This window comes from Lepisma saccharinum, chromosome 17 (assembly GCF_977018435.1).
Source record: "Lepisma saccharinum chromosome 17, izLepSacc3.1, whole genome shotgun sequence".
In the NCBI taxonomy this organism is placed as follows: Eukaryota; Metazoa; Arthropoda; class Insecta; order Zygentoma; family Lepismatidae; genus Lepisma; species Lepisma saccharinum.
Window position 1 is genome coordinate 25370745 of NC_139245.1, and position 10287 is coordinate 25381031.

The window sequence follows — 10287 nt, forward strand, 5'->3', positions numbered from 1 at the left end:
GTAAGGATAAGATCTTAGCAAACATATTTTCTTGTTAGCGGCCTAACCTCCATTTTGTTTTAGTCAAGGAGCTTATCCCCGTATTGCACGATGGGTAAGTGCTGATGTTCTCATACTAAAAAAAAATCAATCAAAAGTAAGAAACGTCACACGTTGCATCTAAATTCCAATTCCTGGGCAGATCTCTTTTTTCGCCGGGTAAAAACTGCGCACAAATATTTTGCGCACCATACCCTTATCACATGCAAATATCGTCCATTGTTAACGGCGCTTGCAGTGCCGATTGTTGCCCTCATTGCGAACAGGAAACAGGTGCGAGGTCATCCATATTTTCTCCTCGCCGTCCAATCAGATTCTCAGGCTCCACTTTCTGCCAACACGCATCGCGCGTGGGTCATGTCACCCGGGTCAAAATATCGCCGTCGTGAAGGAATCATTGAACTTTATAAAGCGGAAAAGTAGATGATCACGATTGCATCAAAAACCGAACGCTTTATGGCGCTGCAAGTTCTCCGTGTCTTCTCCGCCATTACACCCTCCCCCCGCCTCCTGGTCTCGCGTTTTGAAAGAGAGAGATTTATCAGCAGAGCTTGTGCTATAATATCGCCTGCTTTTGTTTTTTTCCCCCTCTGCATATGTTATAAGAAATCAGGGTTGCCAAGTACCTTTTAATTTAATAACATGCACGTCTCCAAAACTGAAATCCAGATCGATCAATGAAAATGAAATCAAGACCTTTAAAATGTGATTTTCAAAGTCGATTTCATGCACTAATATGCTAATCGGGCCTAAAAAATGTGTATACAATAACCAAGAAAGTGTTCAAACATATGAACGGAAAATTTGAATTGATTGAATTGTTGTCTTTAGTCCACATTATGCACAAAAAGGCTAATCGGGACTGGACCTACAGTTTAAATTGGAATACGAACCACTAAGCTGTGTGGCTAAACTGGGTCGAACCCGGGACCTCTTGATTATAAGGCGACAACGTTACCACAACGCAATTGGGGAGGCCAGTTGAACGGAAAACCTATTATATTTCACACAATAAGCAACAATGTAGTATTAGCAGGAATATGGAATATATGTCAGGGAATGTTTGAAAATATGGAAATTATATGCAATAATAACTAAAATATGTCCGAAAAGGTAATACTCGCACATGTAAAAATCTGTTGGAGCTTATGTACGACGATTCGCAAAGATTATAGTAACTAACATTGATTTTATCGTCATACGAAGATACGTATGTATACATACTACGATATAAATCCGTTACCTGATGATTAGTTTCAGAAATTTGCAAATAAATTTGGTTTAGATATTTTAAAAATATATTTTATTAAAATCTCGAACCAGTCCGAGAATCTCGGTCAGCAAGTCTTGTTCTCAAGTTCGATCGCGGAAACAGGGATACTTGAATTCTCCTTTCTGCATGGTAATGGGTAAAATTGATGCTTTCAGTTTAATATTAATTTTTCGTCAGAGGAGGCATCAGTCGTATACAGGTGCGAGAAATTAAATTATATTATTGAAATAGAAAGCACGCGCACGTAAGATCTTTGATTTTACCCGCAATTATACCACTAAAAACATGAATGTAATTTTAATATTTATAAGAATTATCCAATTTTACCCACTTCTCGGTTCGTTGAAATTTTGTTACTTAATATTTCCCCTTCGAATTCCGGACTGGGCATGGGATTCATCTCTGTGAGTGTTCCTTCATTAATTTCATCATATCATCACTCATCCTCATTTGCCAAAAGTAGCAGAAGAACGACGCTAAACAACATATCAATCAATCGATCACCGAACCATCCCTACTCATCTGACAAAAACGAAAAGAAAATCTGTCCATAAAAAAAAATGCAGGACCTGGCAACCCTTGAAAAGCGTGTGCCGGAAAGGGTTTCTGCACCATAAAACTTGTTCTGTGGGAAAAAGACAACCAGTACAATTACCACAAAACCTCTTTGAACATCAATAATATCCATTAAGTTTCTGCGAGCGGTTCCACCCACCGACGGAACAATCTTGTCAGCGAGTGAGAGATGCCATCAATAACGGCAGCCATCCTTGCTTGCCCAATCGGCCTTTTATTTGTGGAAGGGAACGAGGCCACTTTGTTCTTTTCCCCTGATCTCTTTCGGATGCTGCGATGGACCGACCTCGTCGCGTTACTCTTTTGACATTTCGCGAAACCTTCCTGTTCTCGGAAATGGATGTAACGTGTTCTGCTCCTGAACGCAGCAGTCTCCGGTATGTTAATGAAATGATGCAATTAATGTCAAAAAGCCGTTACATAACTGGCAATCATTAAAGACGGGGGGGTAAGGGGAAGGAAGAAGAGCTTAATTTACACACAAAAATAAACATATATATGTATGAATTATTACATAATATATATACATATTTATTATTTTGCGATAAACCAAAAGTAAAATTAATCATTCACTCCACATTTATTATGTTATTATATATAAAAGTAAATTACAAAATATTTAAGAACATATATATTCATTTGGTTAGCATAGCGCGCTACGATGCCAACTGTCCCAGGATCGAATCCCGGCCTGAACATAGATGTTCTTTGTGAGTGTTCCTTCATCAATTTCATCATATCATCTTTCATCCCCATCGTCGAGATTAGCCAAAAGTGCAGAAAAGAAACTATAAATAACAAAATTCAAATCAAATCATTTGTTACTTTTATGTAAGATCAGATATTTATAAAGTAGCAAACAAATACTTTTACCAGCTGGTTAAAAAGGGTAATATTAAGAAATGAAAATTATATTAAAGAGGAAATAAAAAGTAGGCTTAATTCAGGAAATGCATGTTACTTCTCTCTTCATAAACTTTTGTCTTCTCGTTTAATATCTAAGAAACTAAAAGTTAAAATATACAAAACAGTAATTTTGCCTGTAGTATTATATGGGTGTGAAACTTGGTCCCTTACATTGAAAGAGGAACACAAATTGAGAGTATTTGAAAATAAGATCCTTAGGAAAATATTTGGACCTAAAAGGGATGAGGAGACAGGTGAGTGGAGAAGGTTACATAATTTAGAACTACATAATTTGTATTCATGGCCAGATATTATTAGAATCATTAAATCAAGAAGACTTAGGTGGGCAGGCCATGTGGCACGAATGGGAGAGGAAAGAGGAGTTCACAGGATTCTTGTTGGGAAACCTGATGGTAAGAGACCTGTAGGAAGGCCAAGACGAAGATGGAGGGACAACGTTGAGATGGACCTAAGGGAAATCGGTAGGGATGGAAAAGAGTATATAGAACTTGCTCAAGATAGGGACAGATGGAAGGCCTGTGTTGCTGTAGCCATGAATCTTCGGGTTTAAGAAGGCTAGAGAGTTAGTTAGTTAGTTAGTTAGTTGGCTGGTTAAAATGCCAATAAATTAATGGTTTTAGTATGTATAAGTTTTATTTACTTTTTGCTTTATTTTATTCTCAAGGATATTTCATCCTATATGTCTTGCATTCTTGATTTACGGGGACTTGCTGAAAAGTTATGCCTCCTATTTTTTGTGACAGTGTGAAGACATTTTGGAATTTGAGCAACCATGTATTCTACTCATCAGACTTTCCCCCTTATCCATTACAAGTTTTAAACTTCTATAACCAGACGACACCAGGGGTCCCGGGTACGAATCCTGGCTGGGCATGGATGTTTGTGAGTGTCCATTCATAAATTTCATCATGTCACCACTCATCCCCGTCTTCGCAAATTAGCCAAAAGTGGCACAAAAGGCGAAGTAAAATAAAGCAAATCAAATCAAATCAAATTCTAACACCGGAGGTTGCTTAACTACAGTGAGGAAAACGTGTGTGACAAAGAACTTCTTGAAAGTTAAGAGTTCCTCGGCAGGGGTTTTCATTGTTGGCATGAACACCCTAACATCATACAGTACTGACATTACACATTCATTCCCATAAAAAGCCTTCATTCTCCAATGAATGTCAATTGGGGGCACATTTTCTTCAGTTAGACACTCGCTCACCACACTCTGCTTCAGGTGTACCGACATAATATGGTTACATGCTGCCATTTTTCTCGCTCTAATAGCAACCCCTGGTGATAGAAGTTTGAAACATGTAATGGAGTAAGGAAAGGTCTGATGAGTACCATGCTCAAAATCCAAAATGTATTTACACCGTCATAAAAAATAGGAGGCATTACTTTTCAGCACGTCCTCGTATTTTATTGTGCATATGTAATATTTTGGTGTAGATCTCTCGGGAATCTCTGGGGCAAGTGAACGAAAACAGATCTCTGCGCAAGTAGTGCCTCTAGAGGGCTTGACCAATGAACGCGTGAGAGGGGAAAACACAGCCGCAGCTACCAGCTCACTTTCTCCTCTTCTCTACCGTTATGCGCGGACTTGTTCCACAGATTTCCGGCACAGAGTATACTGGAGCGGTACAATCAGGAAATGATTAAACTTGAGGCGGATTAATCGCTAAAATTTCACTTTCGCGCTCTCCCTCATCCATATCGAGGAAGGCGTATGAGTCAGAAGTCAATTATCCACAGCCATTGAGCCGTGAGCAAGTGCATCGCCGGACCATCTTCTCAGAGAAACAGAACAAAGGCGAAGGCATCCCCACCTGTTGGACTGGTATTGTAGGTGGCGCTGGGGATCAGCTACCGTCCGCCCACAAGCGACCCGGCCGCATGACCTTTCTTGTAGACCACGTGAACCTGTTCGTTTCGGGGGCGCAACATATGGTCGCCCTGCTCGACAGGTGCGAGGTGGTTCCTGCGAGGTGAAAAAAAAACGTACTCCGGAGGAAAGTGCCAAGGGCGGACGTCCTCTGAAAGTCTCGTCTAGTGTTCATCGAGCAAGGATCATCCTATTTGAGACCCAACGAGCACGTGTATTATCCAATACTTTCATTACAACACAATTGGTAACATCATCGCCTTATAATCAAAGGATCCTGGGTTCGATACCTGGTGGAGGCACGTTGTGGTTCGAATTCCACTTTAAACTGTTATTCCAGCCCCGATCAGCCTTTTTGTGCATAAAGTGGACTTAGAAACAAACTAACCCAAACCAACACTAACAAGAGAAAAGTAGTATGGAAGTGTTTTAGCTAATGTCTTAACTTTTTTGAGAAGAGTTGGTCTCTTCCACTGTCTGTAAGGAAGTATTTAGTGTGTTGTGTTTATAATGTGTAATGTTTGTCATGTGGCAGATCCCATTACAACCTTGCACTTTTATCTTTCGCCAATGGACTCTTTACATCCCGTTTTTTTTTTTTACTTTTAGGTAAGAATTTTAGATAAGGGGCTATTTCCCCGCATATATTGAAGGATGCAAAATGGCCTGATGTACCGACGCACCCAACAATTTTAATTTATTCGTTCATTCATATTGAGAAATAATAATAATAAAAAACCTAAACCCATTGTGGAACAGGCCTCATTGTGGAACAGCTTTTTCATTGGGTGACGCGTGGTCAGTCGCATCGCCGCAGTTTTCTGACTTTCGAGACCGGAGCCCGCCGTTACTTCTTCCTTTCAAGTAACTTCCCAATTGGTCTCACGACACTGGATCAACCCCAGAATTTTGGGAGCTCCCATCGGGAATCGAACCCGAAACCACTCGCATCGAAAGCGAGAGCGATACCATTTTGATACACACGAGCCCTATATATTAAGAAAACCAGTTGGCTAATTCTGATATCAGCTGATCGTGGGAATTAGACCCGAAAATATAGTTCGTCTGATAAAGCCATGTCATTCGAATCAGGTACTGTAGAAAAGTTTCGGACCTTACTGGACGGAACATGTATCTAAAATCTGTGGACGACCTGCGTTTAGAATTAACCAATACGAAAGCAATTACTTCTTCCACGACACGTGGTTTTATTGACAATGCCTTGATTTTTGCTGTGGAAGCAGAATAGTGCGTCTCATTTTACTCACTTACAAGCATTTCGGGCAACGATTAACTTTTATGGACGTTGTTACGATTGTGAAATATACGTTGCCTACATACAATACATTTCCATAGGTGGAACCAGTTATACGGGGTGTCCCAGAAGTCTTTCCCTGATTACAAACTTTATTCATATCAGCTATATGCAAGGTAGAGATGTGAAAGTGGTGCCAAAATGTTGGAAAACTAACCAAGTTTTTTTTTTTTGTTGCAGGTTTGAGTAACTTGGCTGTAGTGTAGCAATGTCAGTGCCCAGAAATTCGGAAATGTTCACAAATCAGGATAAAGCTCAGCATGTCCTCTGGTATCACGAGACCCGATCACCAATAACAGTGCAGAGGAACTTTTAAATGTACAGAATTGGCCTCCCCGATGGCGCGGTGGTAGCGTCGCCGCCTTGTAATCAAGGGGTCCCGGGTTCGATACCCGGTGGAGGCACAAGTGGTTCGGATCCCTCTTTAAACTGTAGGTCCAGTCCCGATTAGCCTTACTGTGCATAAAGTGGACTTAAAACACCAACTCAACTCAACAAATGTACAGAATTCTTTCGTCTAGAATATCTGCCATCAATAAGTTGGTATTTAAAAAATGGAATTTATCTTCATTCCCAAATCCTGTCAAGTCCAAAAAACATTGTATGGAAAGATGTCAAGAGCATTAATTCCGGATTCCTTGGCACTGACACTGCTGCACTACAGCCACATTACTGAAACCTGCAACAAATAAACTTGGTTAGTTTTCCAACATTTTGGCACCACTTTCACATCTCTACATTGCATATAGCGGATATGAATTAGGTTTGTAATCAGGGAGTGAATAAACAAAAGTTAATTTAATGAATGTATGGATACGTGTCTGTAAAAATTTCAGTCTAAAGGTAATTTTGGAAACTTTCTGGAACGGGCAGCGCCCGTAAGCCCATTCTGCGCTTCGTCAATATCTGCCATTTTCTCTTGGGGTTTTGGAGTCTATTGTCATCTTGGATACGACGAATGTGCTACTTCTTCGCATCCTCATCTCAGCAGCGATATATGGTGATGGGCAATGATAGCACTGTGGGACACAAACCCTCACAGACAAGGTGGTCTCTTCCCTATGACCTTGTTAACCCAGTAAAGGCAAATTTGGAAAGTTGATCATGCCTTTAGAAGAGAGATCCTCAATGAAGATGTGAAAACAAGAGGATTGGCTCGAGTTTTACTACCTGCTGGCTTTGGTAAAATCTCTCTCTTCTCTTTCTTAATGCATTGGCATCTTACAACAGCATTTAGAAGCAGTTTGTACCCGCCTTGCATGGTCTTGTCTTGCAGGTCTTGTTCTCGAGGCTCCAATTGCTGTCTTTCTCGTTCTCGGTCTCGTTGCAATATTTAAATCCTACTCTCGTTCTCGTCTCGACCTTGAAAGCTTCGTGGTCGAGTGCGTTGAATCTTTGACTCACGATATTTTATTAGATTGTAATAGTTATTGTATAATACTAATGATAACGTTCTATTGTTCAACTATTATTATCAGTGGCATAACCTAAGGTGACCAGACGTTCCATATTAGCCGGGACAGTCCCTTTTTTCTGTCTTCGTCCCATATTAGCCAGGGCAGTCTCTTATTTGAACCTTCGTCCCAGATTAGCCGTGACAGTCCCATTTTTTGAGTCTTCGTCCCGCATTAGCGGGAAAATTCCCTTTTCTTGAGTCTTCGTCCCGTATTAGCCATCCGGGACTGCGGGACTGTCCCTTTTTTTTAGTCTTGGTCCCGTATTACCCGGAAAATTCCTTTTTGTTGAGTCTTCGTCCCGATTTGTTTTAGAGCGTAAAACGGGACACGTAAATGTGCCTTCTTTGTAACAATGACTTTTCGGCATAGAATTACTACATAACGCCAGAAATATTTGAAAAATGGAAGCTGGAAAAACACATTACGTAGTTAGGTAGAAATTATTTTACATTTCATCAATGTCAGCAATGTGCCACATTCCAAATTTCTTAAAATATTGGAGTCTCTTCTCTGTTTTCCTGAAACTAATCACTGAACTTGAGTTTTCGTACGTTTGTGGAAGAAGATGCTCCATTCCATTCAGCGACAAAATATCAATAAATTACTTCTAATTCTATAGGATTGCTTGGTTGGAGTGCAGTGCATATTATGTAACTTATTTACACAGTATTTATTTATTTAGTTTTCTAACATATTAAAAGAAGCTGTTTTTATATTAAAATGTGTACATTTCAACGTCCCGTTTGTCCCTTATTTCTTTTGGCAAAATATGAAAAATGCCCCGTTTTGTTGTTTTAAAAATTTGGTCACTTTAGCCTATAACACCCACCGCTCACAAGAATTTGTGACAGTATGCTGCAATGCAAGAATTCGGCTCCAGGAACGTATGGAAACTTCTGGTAAGACTCAGCCAGGGTAACAAGTGGTGGGATTTCAACCTGCCACCATCTTTATCCACTTGCTTTCAGTTTTCAGGCTGTCACTGTTTGAAAAATAACGATCCCTGTAAGTATTGCGGTTCCTGAAGCGAATCCACAAAGATAACCGAAGAAGGAACTTTCCCGCCTAATGTAGAACTCTCTGGCTGCCGTTAAACGGATAGGAAGTGTAAGGCTCGAGTGAGTACGCCAAGCAGCAGGCGGACTAGGAGTATCACATATGTCTTCGTCTTATGTTAATAATTCCTTAATTCCGTTACGCTCTGTCCTTACACCCCCTCCGCCTTTCACCTCGCTTCCATACTTGCAGATCGGAAGACACCTGCAGACGGTGGAGCATCGATGGCTACCTATTGTCGTAGCTAACAAGTTGGTCCACATTTTGCACATGTTTCTAACTTGGAATTGGAGCATTTCCAGGTCATATTTAGGTTAGAACTTCGACTTTGAGTTCGTGACATTTATCATAATTTTCTATACAAACCATTGGGGCTATACACATCATACAATATTATGATCTACCTCGCCTTACACACCAGTGCTTGGAAGTAATTAGTTACTTGTAAAGTAGATACAAGTAACAGTTACTCTTTAAGAATTCTAACTGCAAGTTACAAACAGTTTGTAACCTGGGCGAAGAGCAAAATTTGACAACTCTGTTTTCACTAAATGTCTTCTCTGGATGCTAAGGTGAAAGATTTTCTGTGAGAGGTAATGACAAGATTCGCATGCTCCTCCAAGGAAGATTGCGCTATTCAAGTTCAGATTTTGTTCGTACATCGATGTAGTGGTAGAGTGAGAACACTTTGATTAATGGTCAGTTCATTCGACTTTGGTAAAAAAAAAATAATAATAATAAAAAAAACTACTTCGGGACCGGATGGGAATTCCAAAATTACAGCATCGTAAGAATAATTGGGGAGCTACTTGAAAGCGATGTTACTCCAAGCGCTGACCACGCGTCATCCAATTCAAAGCTCCTTGGCAAGTCTTGTTCCTCAAACGAAATCTTCCCTTACATTAACATTAACATCGCCATTTCCTTCATCAGCATTTTAGGGTTTTTATTTTTTTAGTAGTTTTGTTGTGGATTTATCTCTAGTGTCATTTCAGATCACTTTACAGTATTTGCATCTTTTATGTGGTTCTTCTATAACCTGTGTGGGGTCTTAGTTGCATCAGACATTTCATCATTTCTCTCTCTCTGTCCTTGAATAAGAAACTATTGCTTTGGTCTGCCTTGTGCTAGTGTTCAGTCCACCTGTTGTCCACCCATTCAGTTATTTTGTTAGTTTCATGGGTCATTTTTTGGGCATGACCTATTCATCTCATTCTTCCTGTATTTCAATAACGGTGCTTAATTTATCTACCTATCAACGTGCCCAGGATAGAGAGTTTGTTGGGTGTTTGACCCAACTTTCATTTAAAACTAAGAACGTCATGGCAAAATATCAGATGTGGTTTTATAAAATTTGGGCCCCTACACAAGGAACCCAAAACATGTCAATTGACACATGTACGTGTATTTTGATTTCAATAACGCGTTAACGTGCATAAACTGCAATTGATGCACCTTTTAGTGTGTCAAATACACATAGGAATGTATTAAAGGGTATTTTTATCAGATGAAGTTCCATGTGATGCAGTAAAATGCATCAATTTGGAAGGTCAGACAAGATCATTTGGAAGATAACAAACTTTCACTGTTAATGCATCAATTGACACAGCTACATTGTAAATGTGTAATTTTGTTATCTTCGAAATGATCTTCTCTGATCTCCCAAATTGATGCATTTTAGTGCATCACACGAAACTTCATCTCATAAAAATACCCATTAATACATTCCTACGTGTATTTGACACACTAAAAGGTGCATCATTTGCAGTTT